We start from the raw sequence: 18,153 nt of genomic DNA, 5'->3' as shown, positions 1-18,153 counted from the left end.
CATTTACAATCTTGGCCTGTGTGACAGTAGAATCAATTTGAGAGATTGCTTCAGTTACAGATAGCAGGAAACAGTTGAGTTGTTTTACCTTGCTTCTGAAAGCTGTTGAGTAAATTGCGCAGAGCAACAGACTCTTCTCCTTGGCATTAGTGAAACGATAAACAGCAGAGTACGTCTTCCAGAGTATGGTACCCAGTAGAACACAAGTAAAGAATTATGAAGTGACAAGGTCTGTTAAAACCAATTCTGTGAAGAATTGAAGCCCAGGGACTGAAAATCCCTGCAATAGTGGGGATGTGGCTTTGTTGACTAGGCTCGAGGAGGGTGCACAGTGCTGCTCCCAGGAGTCAGTGTTGGGACCACGTCTATTCCGGACAGGTATTAATGGCCCACAATTTTGCACAGAGTAAACATTTCCAAAATCCTTAATTTCACAATTTTAGGCAAGAAATGTAATGACTGGAGTAATTCACAGGAACTAATTTTTATTTTCCTGTAAATCTACCATTGCCTGATCTGAAGCTGGAAAATTCCAGCTGTGAGAGAAGTGTAGTAAAGTTGATGAGTTGATATTCAGTGGTGTCAATTAACATCATCCTCACCAGGTTATTGTTTAAAACTCTCAGCTGGAAAACTCACTAATAAAAAAGGAACGATCTCAACATTCGATAGAATCATGGCTGATCTAAACTTCAATGACATTTTCCACCCCATCCACAAAACCCTGTGTACCGTTGGGAACCAGACATTTATCAATCTCCACCTCCAAAAAAATTTCGAAAGTAGCATGTCAACTGTGGAAGGAAATGTTTGTGCTGCGAGCCAGTTGTGCTTTCTCATGAACTATGCAGGTTTATCATGTAGGCAACCGATTCTAGTCTGAATATTTTTCAAACTGTATTATCCCCAGAAAACTTGCCCCGAAAATTTGACAAACTTCGCATGGTCAGCAGTGGGAGCTGGACAACAGTGGGTGACAACGAATCGGCTTTTGCAGATCATCATTGACTTCCATCAAACACAATCTAAAACTCTGTGGGAGTCAAACCCACAACATTTGAAACACAGGGCCATAAATCCATAGATGTCTGATACGCTCGCCATTGTACTTAGAACCTCGCCTACTCGAGCTTAAAAGTTCAGAAAGTTGGCTTTGGTACATCATCTTTGTGTCTTTTAACAAAAAAAAATTCCTTGGAAAGAAGGGTCACCAGACCTGAAAAATAACGCCGATGTTTCTTCACACATGTTGGCAGCTCTGTCAAACTTTTCTCGCAACTTCTGCTTTTGTATCTGTTTGTCCTCGTCCCACTTTCCACACTATCCCTGAGAGATCTGGCATTCATGTGATCATCTAAACACTCGTAAAATGTTCTGATTCTTAGCTTAAGCACACTTTCAGGCAGTGAATTTCAGATGCCCAGAACTATCTGTGGGAGAAACACATCTTCCTTAAATCTCCCGTAAACCTTCTGTCACTTGTTTTCAATCTTTCTTGAAGGTTAATAATCATTTTCAATAAGCTGAAGTTTAGTCCAATCTCCCTCATGTATCCCATTCATAATTTTATACATGTTAATCTGCTCCCCACTGAGCTTTCTCTGCTGTCAGAAAAAAAAAACCCAGCCTAGATCGTCTGTCTTCTTAGCAGAAATCGTCCATCCAGGTAATATCCTTGCTGATCTGCTCTGGGCACACTCTAGTGCAATTACACCCTTCCTGTATCTCGCAATCAAAATGGTACAACGTTCTCTGAGCAAAATCAGAAATTTATGGAGAAATTCAGTCCAACAGGCATTATCTGTGGAAATGATTGATTGATTGATGGATTATTATGTGTACCGAAATACAGTGAAAAGCTTTGTTTACGAGCAGGACAAGCAGATCATAGGAAGCAAGGATAAACACATCAGAATTTGTGAAAAGATCTAGACAGAGGTACATTGGTTACATGGCACAGGACATGGAGTAGGCGAGATCAAGGGCAGCAAGATCAACATTATGTGTTGTCCTGTGGCTGCGAATCAAGGGTCGTCAGTACTCGGGTCTGAACTATTCAGCAGAACTGATAGCATCGAGGAAAAGGTGGCGTATAAAATGCACTCCCCTAAGAAATGTGCCCTGTGTGCATATGTCTGAATATGAAGATAATAAAATGTGAGGCTGGATGAACACAGCAGGCCAAGCAGCATCTCAGGAGCACAAAAGCTGACGTTTCGGGCCTAGACCCTTCATCAGAGAGGGGGATGGGGATGCCTCACATTTTATTTTCTTGGAATTCTCCAACATCTGCAGTTCCCATTATCTCTGTCTGAATATGAATATCGTTGTGTCATCCTACGCTTCTTATTGAAAGTTCACCTTATCTTGAAAATACTTCTTTAGCCTTGGATGGTGCTTCATTCTCTTCGAGTCTTTCTGACTGCAGTTTAGCTTTTTCCAGCATGAAATATTTCCTCAAATGTCTAACATTACAAGTCTACTGACCCAGCTCCTAAGCTAATTTACCAATTCATTGCAGCCAACCCTAATTTCGCACTGTTACCAATTTCCTCACATAGGTTTCAAGCTGTCATCTTAGAACCAACCATCCCTCCCTCAAAGTACACTCAGCCACACCGTGATCACTGATACCTCGGTGCGTGTTCGCTATGTGATCATTGATTAATCTTGTGCCATTGCATATTACCAGGTGTCTTGCTCTCTGATTGTTTCTGGAAAATACTGTTCTAATGAACTAGTCAATTCATCGTTCAATCTACGTTCGCTAATCTGACTTGTCCAATGTGTATGGTCATTAGAATAACCAAGAAGCACTGCTTTACTGTAACTTAAATGATAAGGACTGCTTTAATTGTGGCACCGATGACAAATTTGATATTCCATCATTGTTGGTTAGTTGAAATATTTTGGAATCCCCTTTCAGAGAGGTCTGCGTCTGTATCTGCACCACTTGGATAGAAGAATTTCAAGGACGAATCTCTCTGTCAAACTCTCCAGAGCTTTTGGGGATGACAAACAAACTCTACCCTTGCCTTCCAAAACACAGATGAATATATTTTCTTAAAAATACCAAGATATTTTATGCTTTCACAGTTGGGTCTACAGTTTCAGAAAGGTAATACCTTGCTGGATGAGTCTGATTCCAGCGACACTAAGAGAATGACATTACATTGAGGTTGTGATTCCCATCGTTTTGTTTGCCACATTGCCAGAAGGATGTGGTAGATTTGGAGAGAGTGCAGAGTAGGTTCACCAGGATGTTGGCCAGTCTCGAGGTCATTGGTAATGACGAAATGTTAAAAAGAATGGGATTGTTTTTATTGGAAAGATGGTGGCTGAGAGGTGACCGAATAGAGGCCTAGAAAATTATGAGAGGCAGAGATAGGGTGGATAGTTAGAGGTTTTGATTTTTTTTCCCAGGGTTGAAGTTTCAATTTATAAAGGGGCACAGATGCAACGTGAGAGGGCAAAAGTTTGAGCAAGATGTGCGCAGAAAGTTTTTTTTTCATATGGACTGGTAGGAGCCTGGAATACATTACCAGAAGAGATGATGAAAGGAGGCACGTTGGCAAAATTTAAAAGACACTTGGATGGTTACATGAATAGGAAGAGAATGGAGGGATACGGAACAAATGAGGGCAGAAGGTTTTTCTTTAATTTAGTCAGGTCACCACGATCAGCGCAGGCTTGGAAAGATGAAAGGTTTGTTCCTGTGCTGCACTTCTCTTTTGTTTATTTGTTGTTTGTTTTCAATTGGTTACTTTCAGAGGATTGATCGTATGATGTCAGTGTCACTGAGTTCACTAATTTCATGGCAAGTCAGCACAACTCAATATGTCATTGATACTTGGGGAACCTGACAAACATAGAAACTTTATAGTTACTCATGTATTGGCCATAACCAAATACTTGAGAGTCGACTGAAATTGCAGCTTCACTGTACTCGTTCAGATCAGACAAAATATAGTCCATTTCTTTTCCCATTAAGGAAGCTGTGCTGGTGATACTTGTATAAACATGGTGTCTGTTTCTTCTTTAAGTTCCAACAAAAACTTTTTTTTGAGAATATCCTCCTAAATTTGTGAATCTCAGAAAATTGATGTTGCTTGAAAAGATATTTTAGACGCAGCTGAACTTCATGAAAATAAAAACAGGAATAGATTATTGATGATGACCCATGCCGTGTTCTTTATTGAACAAGCCTGTCTCCACATGCTCTGAAAACTTTTAATAGAATCCCTTTAGTTTGGAAACAGGCCCTTCAGCCCAACAAGGTCACACTTACTCTCCGAGCTTCACACCAAGACCCTTCCCCCAGAACCACCTAATCTATACATTCTTGAACATCACAGGCAATTCAGCATGGCCATTCCATCAGCGTGCAAATTCTTGAACTGTGGGAGGAAACGGAAGCACCCAGAGAAAACATATTGCAGACACAGGAGAACATCCAAACTGCATACAGTCACCTAAGAATAGAATCGAACCGAAGTCCCAGGCACTGTGAGGCAGCAGTCATAACAACCATGCCACCTCGTAATACATGTCACAGAATAACTACAGGAAAAATAGTGGTAACACACGTCCTCATTACTGCAGGAGGTCCGAATGAGCTATATTTCTACTGTTATTGTCCAGAAATCATCCAGTACCCCGACATCTATTAGCTGTATCTATATTTAATTTCGAATACCCCGTCCAGATATGACCAATGTTATCAACATTCATACCTTGTGATAAAGCAGTCTTAATATAAAATATATTTCCCGACGACACATTTAAAATTATCCTGCTCTGTTCACAATGTCTTTGGGCATTTCATCTCCCAAATGTAGTCTGTCTATTTCTTCTGCATCACACTTCATTCTGCCTCCCAAAGAAAGTGATGGTCAAAAATTAGTGACTGGGCGAGATCATTGTACTCCCCTCCAGTCTCCACCGCCACTGCTTCATTCCTTTCTGTCTCCTAACCAGCATCATATTCATTCTGTCATTAATCCGTGGGTTGAAATGGACAAGATCATTGTTCATGCCAAGCTTGGCTTTGGACTCAAGTTACAAAATCAATTTTTTTACAACTTTAAAGCAAATAAACTTCAATAAGATGCTTTTCAGTGTATTTTAAAAAGAAAGCTAAAGTCTATTGTGTGTTGAAAAAAAATGCCTTCTTAGATAAATGGCAGGAATGTCCAGCCAAATCCACACTTCCTCTGTAAGGTCATGGCAGCTATGCCCAGTGGCAATCAGTTGGTTGGCGCTTGTTTTGGTGAAGGAAAGACCAGCACAATAACAACCTCTTGACTTTTTTGAGGGGGGAGATGGGTACACCATTGTATATGGACAGCACAGTAGAATCATTTAACCAGCGAAAAGAAATCATACATTATGCTCCCACACAATTGACTTCGCTAGAGCAATGTGTAATGGGAGATAAGGCCAATAGACAGAGATTAAGTCACCCAAACCAGTTTGGTTATTATTTTGATCTGAAGTTTCTCGAATTAAAGGAGTTAACTAGAACTGTTTGTTCAGTGACTGTGATTGATGTCAGTCTCCATGGATTCCAGCTGTGTCACAGGAGGCTTTCCTTCTCCTACTACTAAGGGGCCCCATTCAGTGTGTTCTCCCATAGTATAAGCGTGAGCATCAGGTACAGCACTGACAGGGATCAGCAGCTGCAGAGAGACGGTGCGGAGAGGTCAGAATCTGAGAGCAATAGACTGGAATGTTCCAACAATGAATCTGAATCTGAGAATAATAGACGGGAATGTTACAATAACGGACAGGAGTTTATTCGAGGGTCTTTTATACCTTTCAAATCCTTGGGCCCTGTTATCATGGCGAATACACGGTCTACTGCTGATTATTCAAGTGGGTTACTATCCCCTCCTCGCTATTGTTGGTGTTCCTGGTAAGTCACTGTCTCTAACCATTCATTAATTCCATAAAACATATTGAACTTCATTGCTATTTCCGTTATCCGCACTTGGGCAAAGGCAGAATCTATTTTTTTTTGTTTCAATTGCAAACACCGCTCATTTCCATGAATTTCAGACCCTTCCTTTACAGACACGAGTGTTCACAACCTGGAGGACCCCTTTTGCCCTGAACTGATTTATCCCTCATTGTTGTCTCCATCAGCAAACCTGTCGACGACCAGCTCGATAATATCCACACGCTCCACCTCTGTGTCATTGTTGCTGTTGAGTAAACCATTAACTACGCCTTGCTATCGTTCAGACTTTACATCTTCGGGTCTCCACCAGCCAGTCTTCCAGTTACAAATAATTGGCCAGAAACTTGTTCTTGTCTCTGAATTTACTTTTCAATACGGAGATTGTGTCAGAGTAGTAATGTTGATGGACAGGTAATTTATATCAACAACACTGTTCCAAATTCACAGCTGATGGCAGACCATAAATTCAAATGACAGGAACTGGAGTAATTAAAGAAGTCACTAACAGCAACCATAAAATCAACGGAATTTTGTCTAAAAACCTATCTGTTTTACGAATATCCTTTGGGAAAGAAATCTCACATTACCACCTGATCTGGACTAAGAGTGAGCCCAGACCCATAATAATGTGTTCGGCTCTATACTGCCTTGAGAATTGGCCTCACAGGGAAGAACAATTAATGATGGTGAACAAATGCTGGCCCTTTCCAATAATGTCAAAATCCCATGAAATTCCATGAAACAAAGAGGAAAAACAAATGGTGAGGAAACTGAACAGGTTTGAAGTTCCTGCCAAGAGAAGAACAGAGTTTGCATTTGAGTCCACTGGCCACACATTGGAACTGAAAGCAGCTGGGAAATGATGTGATTTAATCTGGTGACAGAGATGTTTGTTTTGAAGGGGAGAAGGAGTGTGTTGAATACGTGGAGTAAGAGAGAGAAAAAAAGAAGCAATTAGGGACACTGTTAATGATCAGCTGGAATAGAAATAAAATGTGATGCTAATCTTGTTTATTTTTAGCCTTTTCCCATATTCCTGAATATCATTCCTGTGCAGGTATATGTCCAAGTCTGTGTTTAAAGTGAGTTATGTCCCCTTTGTTTCTTTTCCCTGAGTGTGATCATCTTCCTTTATTCATTAATGGGACATGATCATCGCTGACTGGGCTAGAAATTACTGCCGTTTCCTGCTTCCCCTCCAGACGGTGTCAGTGGGCTGCTTTCTTCAACCACTGCTGTCCACATGTGTCAATGCCTAGAGCCATTCTGTTCATTTCTATGAGACCTTGCAGTGACTGATATAACTGAATGGCTGTCTTGCCCATTTCAGATGGCAACTGAGAGCCAATCACATTGCTTTAGCTCTGCAGTCACTGAAGGCCAGACCAGATGAAGATGGCTGATTTCTTTCCATGAAGTACAGCGGTGGACCAGTTTTTTTTTTCTTTCTCTCTGACGAGCGATGATGCATTCACAGTTTCAATAAATACATAATGCCAGATATTTTGTTGAATTCAAATTCAACTATCTGTAGTGGCAGGATTCAAATCCTGAGTCTGGGTCATATACCTGGGTCCTTGGATTAACAGTCTGCACATAATATCACTAGAATGCCTCGTTCAAGCATGTCCAACCATCTTCACCGGTAATAGTGGTTTTACTGTTATTGTGACTGAGGTACAGAAAAAGTGTGCAATTGTATTATAAACTACTTTTATGGAGAGTGGAACAGTTAATATTTCAGGTCACTGCGACTGCGTAAAAATGTAACAGTTTATCATCCAGGAAAAGAAAATGAGGAGAGGAAGATATTTTCAACACTGAATGGGTGCACCATGAATGCATAAATTTGACTTTCTCCTGTCATTGGAAAGCCAGGAAATGTTATTTTCATGGTTTCTTGGGTGTGTGTTGTCAGTTGCTGCATTCATTTCGGGAGACCTGAAGGTCTGGTGCCTCCACTCCGTGAGATATATGGTTGCTGCATTTACAGTGTATCTGGGACTTCAATGTGGCTAACAAATGGGACAGAGGCTGCATTGAAGGGAAGCTCTGTAAACAGGGTGGATCAGGGCACTGTGCTCTCCTCTCTGGAGATTCATGGAATGTTTTCCAATGTTGTCCCTATTTCAGTTGCAAAGCGTGAAGCCAGTTTTATTCAGAAATGAAGAGGTCCCAGAGTTGTGTCACCAATTTCAGTATAACCTGTAGTCACACACCAGGGGGAGGACTGTGCTGACACTGGCCATGAAGTGAACTGGTTTTATTCTGGAAATTTCTGGGCGGAATTGAGTTACATGTCCATCGTGTCCCAGAGAGCCGTCCTCTGATGTATTCATGAGGTGATGTCATCTTTGTCCAGTGAGGTGAACACGTTGGCTCTGTCTCCACAGAGGGAGCAATGCAAAACGTTCCAGTAATATTAGGGAACAAGGTGACTGGTAAAAATGAGGACATGTAGGAAATTAGGAAGAATAAAGAGGAAGTATTCAAAAAACTCATTCTATTGAACATTGATATGTTGATGCATCAGATGTGTGATGCCTTAAGAGGGCTACAGATATACGGCTGGAGCACTGAAGTTGCTGGATTGCTCATTCAGGAGTTGATACAGACACGATGGGTCAATGTCTTCCTTCTGTAGTGTAAGTTCCATCATTCTATGATCTACATTCTGGAATATTGAGGAAGGTCAAAGTTCTTCAATGCTTTTTAGATTCTGGAAAGAATCCTGCTGACTGGAAAGTAGCTATTGCGATCACAAATATCTAAAACAGGATGAAAAGGGAGAACAGAAAATTAAGTAGTGGATAACATGATGTCAGTTATGAGAAAATATCAGTTTTTTTTGTAATTCATGTAACAACTAGATAATAGGAGAATAATGATATGAGTTGGTAGACTTAGCCTAGATTCATGAATGGGAAATTATCTGATAAATCTTCTGGAGTTTGTCCAAAATGTTGGTTGTGACATCGACAAATGAGAACAAGTGGAAGTGGTGTATTTGAATTTGCAGAAAACCTTTGATGTGGTTGTACGCAGGTGAGTGAACCCATTTAGAATCCTTGGGTAAGGGGGAAAGTATTTTATGGATTGAAATTTGGATAATGGAGAGAATACAGTGCGCCAGATCCTTCTATACACCGAAGGTAACTACTCAGATGATATCACAGGCATCAGTGCTTGGAGAACAGATATTTATAAGGCAAAGAAATGATTTAGATGCAGGCAAAAAACACCATCCTTCTCATTTTGTTTTTATTAGAAGGTGAGACGTTGAGAAGTGCTGTTGTCGAAAAGGACCTGAATACCCTTGGTCATGAGTTGCTAACATAAATCTGGCGGGTTAGCAAGTGATCAAAACAATAAATTGTTTGTTGTCCTTCATTGCAAAATGATTCAGGTATAGGGCTAAAGACACCTTTCTGCATTTGTTGAGCATCGTGTACAGATTTTCTCTCCTGAATACGGATTCTTTGTCACAGACAGAATGCAAAGGCGTTTCACCAGACTGATTCCTGAGATGACGATGACATGAGGAGAGTATGTAGAAAGCGAGGCTTTAATTTGTAGCACTGTGAGAGGATAAGAGGTGATTCCATTGAAAGATGAAGTTTATGCACCGTCACACGTCTGAAACAAAACATTGATACATGACTGCAGATAGTTTACGATTCTCTGCCGAACCTCCGTGTTGTTTTCTTTTTCTTTTAGCATTCATTTGTGTGCATTGGGCATCACTGGCTGGGCAAACATTTATTGCCCTTATGACTCTTGAGAAGTTGTTGATGAGCTGCCTTCCTGAATCACTACCCGCTGTGGGTTGAATCGTAATGTCACTCATGAGGGAATTCCAGGAATTTGACCGAGCATCAGTGAAGGAATAAGCAATATACTTTCCAGATCAGGATGATTAGTGTCTTCAAGGGCAGCTCGAATGTGGTGAATTTTCTCCATACCTTCTTCCCTGTCCTTCTCGATTGAAATGATCATGAGTTTCGAAGGTGTTATCTGAGAATCTTTGGTGAATTTCTGCTGGGTATCTTGCATGTAGTATGCACTGCTACCACTGAATGTTGGTGCTGGAAGGAGTCAATGCTTGTATCTTGGATGATGTTAATTTTCTTGAGTGTTGTTGGAGCTGCATTCATCCAAGCAAGTGGGTAGTATTCCGTCACACTCCTGACTTGTGCCTTGAAGATAGTAGACAGACTTTGAGGAGCCAGGATGTGAGTTCCTTGCCAAAGTATTCCTCACTTCTCATCAAATTTTGTTGCCACTGCAGTTATGTGGTGTGTCCAGCTGAGTTTCTGATCAATGATACCTCCCAGAATGTTGACAGAGGAGGATTCAGAATGTCTAGGGGCCGTGGTTGGAATGTCTTTTATTGGTGGTGGCCACAGCCTGGCATTTGTGTGGTGCCAATCTTTCAGCCCAAGCCTGGATCCTGTTCAGATTTTGTTGCATTTGAATATGGACTGTTTTGGTATTTTAATGACTTGTGAATGGTGTTGAACATTATGCATTCATCAATGAACATCCTCTGACCTGATGCTGGAGGGAATGTTGGGCGTCCGAAACTACCCCACAGAGCTCATGCAGTGATGTCATGGAGATCCGATGGCTAACCTCCAACAACCGTGGCCATTGCCCTTTGTGCCAGTCATATCTCCAAACACTCATGAGTGTACCCAAATACTGATTGATTCCATGTTTAATCAGGCCCCTTGATGCCACATTCAGTCGAATATTACCTTGAAGCCAAGCACTGTTACTCTCACTTCAGCTGATGAATTCAGCTCTTTTGTCCATGTTTGAACCAAGGCTTTAATGAAGTCACAATTTGAAAGACCCCAGTGAAACCCAAACGGGACTTCACTGAGCAACTTTTTGATGACAAAGTGTTTTTAATAGTACTATTTATGATACCACCCATCACTTTGCTCGTGATAGAAAGTAGGCTGATGGGGCAGCTGTCCTGCTTTTCATGAACAGAAAGTACCTGGACAACATTATATGATGTCAGGTCGATGCCTGCGTTGTAACTGCCCTGCTACAGCTTGGTTAGCGAGTGGCACGTTCTGGAGCTTAAGGCTTCAATACAATGCCAGGATATTGCCAGGGCCTGTAGCCTTCTAAGTATTCGGTGTCTCCAAACATTTCTTGGTATCATTTGGAAAGAATAGATTTGGCTGAAGACTGGTATCTGTAATGATGTGGACCTCTGGAGGAATCCGAGATGGATCATCCACTCGGCATTTCTGGCTGAAGGTGGCAGCCAAAGCTTCAGCCTTACTTTTTGCACTGAGGTGCTGGGCTTTCCCATCATTGAGGACGGGAATATTTGTGGAGCCTCCTCCTCCAGTGCATTGTTTGTTTCTCCACCATCATACACAAGTGGATGTAGCAGGGCTGCAGGACTCTGATCTGATCTGTTTGCTACGAAATAGCTTCATTCTATCACTTGCAGCTTATGTTGTTTGGCATGCAAACAGTCCTCTTTGGTGGCTTCGCCAAGTTGACACCTCATCTTCAGGTTGAGAGAGCTCCAGGCTCTCAATGAGCTCTCACCACTTTATTTTGCAGTCGGTGTGTGATCCTGCATTGATTTTCATGTTGTTCACAAACCTGTCAGGGGCCACAGTGCCCTAAGTCAGACAGAGTTTGCCATTGCAGCCAGTTTCTGACCTCCATATAGAAAAACAGTTTGTATTCTCAGAGATGGCAGATGTATCTTTGAGGCTTGGCACAACTGATCCACTTTCCTTTTTCACAATCAGCAAATTGTGGTAAAGCACCATTAGCCATGCAGCCAGAAGGAGCAACATGTAACAGTCTATCTGTGCAGTCTGTGGTACATTGGTTAATCATGTTGGGCCGGCAATAATATCCTCCTATTTATGTATCAGTGTTTCAAAGGGCTGAATGGCATCTTCCTCATTCCATGGAAAAGGATCATGGACTGGATTCAGCAACCTCAGAGTCCTGTTTAAAATTTTGATGTGCTGACAAGACACACTCTTTTCTGATGTCACAGGCAGGAGTGACTGAATGGGCTGTCCCCCTTGTCCAAAATCTCAATGGACTGAAAGACTTCCTTATCCTCCTGTGAAATCACCTCGAGGTGCTGAATGATGTCTTCCTTTTACTGTGAATATGTGCTGTGTCCAGTAGTGCTGTTACATGAATGTTACACACACTTTAATATTTCAAGCTTGACTGTTGTCCAGTTTTTGGTGCACACTGACACAGGCTGCTTTAGGAACTGAGGCCTGAAAAGTTGTGCTAAACATTGTGTAATCTTCGGTGATCATCCCAATTTCTCATCCTATGATGGGGGTAAGGCATTGATGAAACAGTTGAAAAAGTTTGTGCCGAGGAAGCTACCTTGAATATCTCCCGCAATGATACCCCGGCGCTGAGGTGATTGATGTCTCACAACCACACTGTGCTACGAATGTCTCCACCCATTGAAGAGTTTACACTGATTCCTATTTAGTCCAATTTTGTTTGGTTTCCTTGATACCACTGCGAGTCAAATGCTGCCTTGCAATCTGTGCCCATCACATTTACACTGTGTTTGTATCTTTTGTTCGTGTTAATAGGTTATGCTGTATGTGTGGGGGCTGTTTCCTTCTCTCAGAGAGTAGTGACTGTCGGAACGTCATAATTCCAAAGAGCATAGAGAGATAGGTCACTGAAATGTTTGGAAAGAAGTGATTAAATTTTGACACATCAGAAATTTGAGAACTACAAGGAAGTGGGCAGGAAAGAGGAATTGAGGCCAACATCAGATTAGCCATGATCACATTGAAGGGGAAGGCAGGCTTGAGGGGCTGAAAGATTTACTTCTGTATCTTGTTTCCTCCAATTCTGCTTTTGAAAAGTTATTGGTTCTGATTTCCCTGAAATTGATGCTTTGGAATGTTGCAGGTAGGAAGACCAGAGAATTTTGTCAGTGATGTCAGTGACCAGTATGCGGCTGTTTTCACAGTGAATCAAGGTCTAGACCACGACCAATAAAGGGATACTGGGAAACGTCTGTGAGGAGAGTTGGGGTGTGTTTCACACTGGTGCCCCCGTTTTCCACCAAAAACATTATCCAACATGCATCACATGGTGTGTGGCAGTTCTGAGGAGTTTCCGTGCATGAAGTAGCTGGAATAAGTAGCCTTCCACAGCTTCAGTATGGCAGATTTGAGGATCAGAATGGAACATAGGACTGAGGAGCAGGAGTGGGTCATTAGGCACTTTGACTCTGCTCCACCAGTCACTAAGCTTGTGGCTGACCCGGTTGTCGCCTCAGTCACACCTTCCTATCTGTAGTTCGTTATGCTTGGATCACTCTGCTTTCAAATATCTAACTAACGCTGCTTTGAATCAATACAAACATGCAGGAACCACAGACTTCTGGGGAAGGGAATTCCCACTCAAATGACCCTTTGAGAATTTCTCCTCATCCCTGTTTTGACTGAGAATGGAGGGTCTTTTTTCTTCCTTTTTTTGTCCAACTCTTCACAAATTTTATTTGTTGCCAACTTGGTGATATGGCTAATTATGCAGGTCTCAGACTGGGTTACGTTCAGCGTTTAGGAAAAATTGAGTCGAAGTCTTACGTTTACTTAAAAAAAGCTCAGCCATAATCAAAGCAACGTAACTGACGCTGTGATGGAAGGTTAAATGACAAAAGGTTTGAGCAGTGAAAATATGTACATCAGTATTTATCGTTCTATAAATACTGAAACACATAAAAATAAACACATACAGACACACTTACAATCACACACACATGCAAACACACAGAGTCATGCACACACATATGCACATGTGAAGACAAACGGGAAAAAAAATCACTGCAGAATATCAGTTTGAAGAGTTTTGTCAAATAAAAAGTTAAACTCATGACACGAGCAAAAAGTAGATTGTCCCAAATGTTACTCTGCTTCTGAAGTCATTCTGGACACACAAGCTGCTGGCAGTTGGATTTCGACTTGGACCAGTTGGATTTAGTTTAATTCCCTTTCCTTCAGGGAGTTTGGAAATTTCAATGAATCCTCAACCAGAATCCTCCACGTGTAGTAAAGATCACTGAGCGGGGTTTCCATTCACACACATCACTCTGAGGTGAAAGAGATAGATAGGTAGGTAGGTAGATAGATAGATAGATAGATAGATAGATAGACAGACAGTCAGACAGATAGACAGGCAGGGAGACAGACAGGTAGGCAGACAGGTAGGCAGACAGACAGACATGGGGGCAATAAGCCGTCGCTTCTCAGGAAGGTTGCAATTTCTCCCTGTCTGAGTTGAATCATATAAAAGCATATTGTTATCTGAATGTGTCTGAACATGCCTTTCCTGTTTGTTCGCATAAACAATGATTCCCTCTTCCATCAAAAATCAGTTGACCTCAGCCTTGAGTATCTTCAAAAACCAAATCTTCACTGGCCTGGAGGTGAGCACAACACTAAGAAAAGGTAATACCTTTATATTAGTCTTAAATAGGCGAGCCCTTATTTTTTAAATGAGTTAACATCACACTATGTCACCATCTCTTCGGAGTTTGAAGGATACAACAATTAGTAACAGGCATAGACCTCAAACCCCACATACCTCTTTTTACCATTAAGACTTTTCAACCAAATATTTATCAACTTCATCCTCCACTGCTCTTTTAGGTAGATATATTACAACTAGCATAAGATCATGAAAGCGTAAGAAATTGGAGCAGAAATGGCCGATTCGACCCACTCAGTGTGCTTTGCTGTTCGATCATGTTCCTTTCCTGGGAGGTGGTGGAGACGATGTGTTGTGACACAACAAGACCGTGGAGATTCCATTTGCACTGACTCAACATAAAAGAGGGACAGTTTTCTGGGCCACAGCATCTAAGTTATGCCAAGTGAAAAGTAACTTAGAGTAGGTTGAAAATGAGAATTGTTCTTCACTGAATATTGCTTCTTACTCAGTTGGTGCGATATGGATGTTCCAGAACCTCCACACAAGTCATCCTGAGCTTCTCCGGGACCTGTCAATATGGCGCAGGGTGGGAGAAAGTTGTGAGGGAACGGATGTTGAGCACTCCACCAACCGGCTGCACACTTTCTACTCTATTACACGCTCGTTCTCCTGAAATGACAGAACGGGCGTGAGGGTGGAAGGGTGGATGGAAGTGGGTGATCCTGCTCCTAGGGTTGTTGGAGGTAGGAGGTAAATACTGATGTGTCTGGAGTGAGTCAGTCGAATTTTGAATCCATGCAGTGTTATTAGTGTGGGGGTTACAGTGGAGGTGGGAGAGAGGTATGATGCTGCATGCACTTAGAATGTTAGCTCATGAATCTTGTTTGAAGGTCAATGCTATGAAAGAAGTACATTGAGTGCGACAGATTGGAAAGAATACGGTGGCACTTACCCTTACTGAACAGGGAGGGGTTTCACGCTTATCCTGTATTGCTGGGCATTTCTTCACCCTGCCGATACTGGACTGAAATAGGCAAAAAGCTCGGATCATGTTCTGGTGTCATGGCCTCCCCTGGAAAGAGAATGGTCTTCCCCTGTACTAACCCATTCACTCGGACCTCCAGGCCCCTGTCAAAAAAATGTGATGCAATAGCCCCTTATCTGCTATGCTCACTGTACACAGTTCAGGGCAGGTCCAAACAAAGATAACCGCATGTGCCCATTAGCTTTTTAAAGATGGTACCAGAGCCAGGAATCACAGAATATCCAGGAGCATCCAGGCAGTGGTCAGTACCACTAGCCATGATGAAGGGGCAAAACTGGAGGATGCTGAGTGAGAGGGAAGATATGGGGTGGTGTAGGTAATTAATGAGGTGAGATTGACAAGGTAGAAGCAGGAAATTAGCTTGCCCTCATGCAGATGTTCCCTGTCAAACTCAATGAAAATGACTCTGAGACAAAATATTGCAAGATTGAACCCAATGAGTCAAAGGCTCTGCTGTCGCCACTCTGAGTTACAAAGTTACGGAACAAATGGTCATCCAACACTCTCCGTCAACTGAACTCACCAAAATTCCATACACCCGTCATTGTGGGAAACATTGGCCCATGTTGCAAGGTGCTATCAAAATATTTTCACTTCAGCATTCTGAAACCCGTGAACACATCCCTCCATGACATTATCTCTCAGTTTTCCTTTCTCTGTCTACATTCTGAACCCCTTGTTTTGGGTGGTATTTAAACGGATTCCCTGGCATCTCTCTCTGGCAGTGATGCTCGCATCCACAGCACCCTTTGTCATGGCACATTGGGGATACGGAGCTGTAAATGGATGGGAGCCTCATATCCTGTCACTTCCAGCATGGGCTGCAAGGTTCCCCAAGCTGAGAGCGAACTAAGGCAGTGATAGTATGATCTGCAGGTGCTGGTGAATCTGGGACCACAAGGTGTCGAGCTGGATGAAAAAGGGCCTAGGCCTGAAATGTCAGCCTTCTTGCTCCTCTGGTGCTGTTTGGCATGCTGTGTTCATCCAGCTCTACACCTTGTGATCTTCGGCAGTGTTACTGAGCAATACACTGGGGTGGTTTGCACAGCTCGACAAGGCGACAGATACATAGTTTAAATTTATAACTCAATGCAAGCCGTGGTCTGCTCAGCTCCCCATGCTGCACAGTTATCTTCTCTGGGCTTACAGAACAGTGTACTGCTGTGGTCCTTGTGGTGGATAGATGTCTAGTTTGGGTTTATAGTTCAATCCACTGGTTTGGTGTAATCAGTGTTCCACACTGGACAGATTGCCAGCTTGCATTGAGACGAACACTATGCTGGTTTGCACAGTGTTCGATGCTGAACGGATGCCTTCTCTGAATTTATGGTGTCTGGGCTGATTCTGTGAACTGGATTGTGAATGTGATTTTTTAAAAAATTCAATTTTAGCTGATCTGGCAGCATATTTATTTTATGCTCTCATTCTTACGATTGCACCCTCCAAATTCTGACTCCCCAGGCGAGTCCCATTCTGCTGTCTACCCACGTATTGCTGCATCTTGTTGCCCATTAAGTAATTGTCCAGTTTAACTTGAACTGATGTCCCGTATCCTCACTGACCTATTGTGTCATTTACTCTGGAACATTCAGTTCATCATTATGAAACTGACATTAAAAAAAAAATGATAGCTTGCACTTTCTTTCACTTCCCAGTGTCCTGCGCGGTGCTCCATGTTGGACAAGAGATATTCAACAGCTAAGGGGTACACCTTTGTAACGTGTTCTGTGACTGTCTACTGAACGTCTGTCTTAGTTTCTCTCAGCTGATCATATGTTCTGGAATCCCGGACTGTTATTGATTCAGACTAGGCTTCGAACTTGGCGTTGAGTAGTGTTTCACTTAATTCTTTTTGGGAGGTTCATGGAAATGCTTGGGATAGTTTCCTCAAGGTTGTGTTTTAATCTTCTGTGGGCATTCAGGAAGACCAGATGCTTTGGTGACCCACGCTAGATGAGTCGTCATGACTATAGTTACAGTGTCTCTGTCTGTAACATGGCCAGAAAACAGCGCAGAGCCTGCAGAGAGGGAAATGGGTGAGGAATCACAATTACATTGAATATTATTGAATGGGGGAACAGGATTAAATGGCCCACTCCTGCAACGTATTCATATATTTCTGTTTGTAACAAGCCAAATCACCGTGCCTGCCAGTGTACCATAGTGGTGGGGAGTGAGTTGCCTCCTCCTGTTCCTGGGTAACAGATTTCTTGGGACTTACTGACCTCCAGATCAAACTGTGTATCGTCTCGAGCAGTTGAATGGCTTTGTTCTGTCCCTGTGTGCCAGCTTTGTGAAAACATCAGCAAGTCGGACAGCATCTGTGAAGAAAAAATCAGAGTTAACGTTTCAGGTCCGGTGATCCTGCTTCAGAACTATTATAATTTTTTCCACCAGCTTCTGCTATTGTTCCTGATTTACAACATCCACAATCTTTTAGTTTTTTTTTATCATGAAAACAGACGTGTTCCTCCTGATCCTGAACAATAGGTTCGAATAGCTGTGTGCTTTGCCCATGGAATGGAATTGAGGGACTGAATGGTCCATTCACATTACTTACAGCTTCTATTGACTGGAAGCCTTTCTTCTGTTTCTGAAAAGCATCCTCACAATCTGAACGATGTATTTATGATTTTTTTTTTCTCAGTAATTGAGCAAGCGAGCTAACAGGTCGTGCAGTTGTATG

At 42.2% G+C, this 18,153-nt stretch overlaps 1 long non-coding RNA gene across 1 annotated transcript in view; it reads right to left on the bottom strand.

Moving 5' to 3' along the window:
* Nucleotides 1–17,658: 17,658 nt before the first annotated feature.
* Nucleotides 17,659–18,153, bottom strand: part of LOC132209095 (uncharacterized) — a 69,095-nt gene continuing 68,600 nt past the window's right edge. The window contains exon 3 of the long non-coding RNA XR_009445197.1: nt 17,659–17,788. This is a non-coding gene — a long non-coding RNA (uncharacterized LOC132209095). The remainder of the gene's footprint in view (nt 17,789–18,153) is intronic.

The sequence above is a fragment of the Stegostoma tigrinum genome, unplaced genomic scaffold (genome assembly GCF_030684315.1).
Source record: "Stegostoma tigrinum isolate sSteTig4 unplaced genomic scaffold, sSteTig4.hap1 scaffold_66, whole genome shotgun sequence".
Lineage (NCBI taxonomy): Eukaryota > Metazoa > Chordata > Chondrichthyes > Orectolobiformes > Stegostomatidae > Stegostoma > Stegostoma tigrinum.
This window is presented reverse-complemented; position numbering and strand designations above follow the sequence as displayed.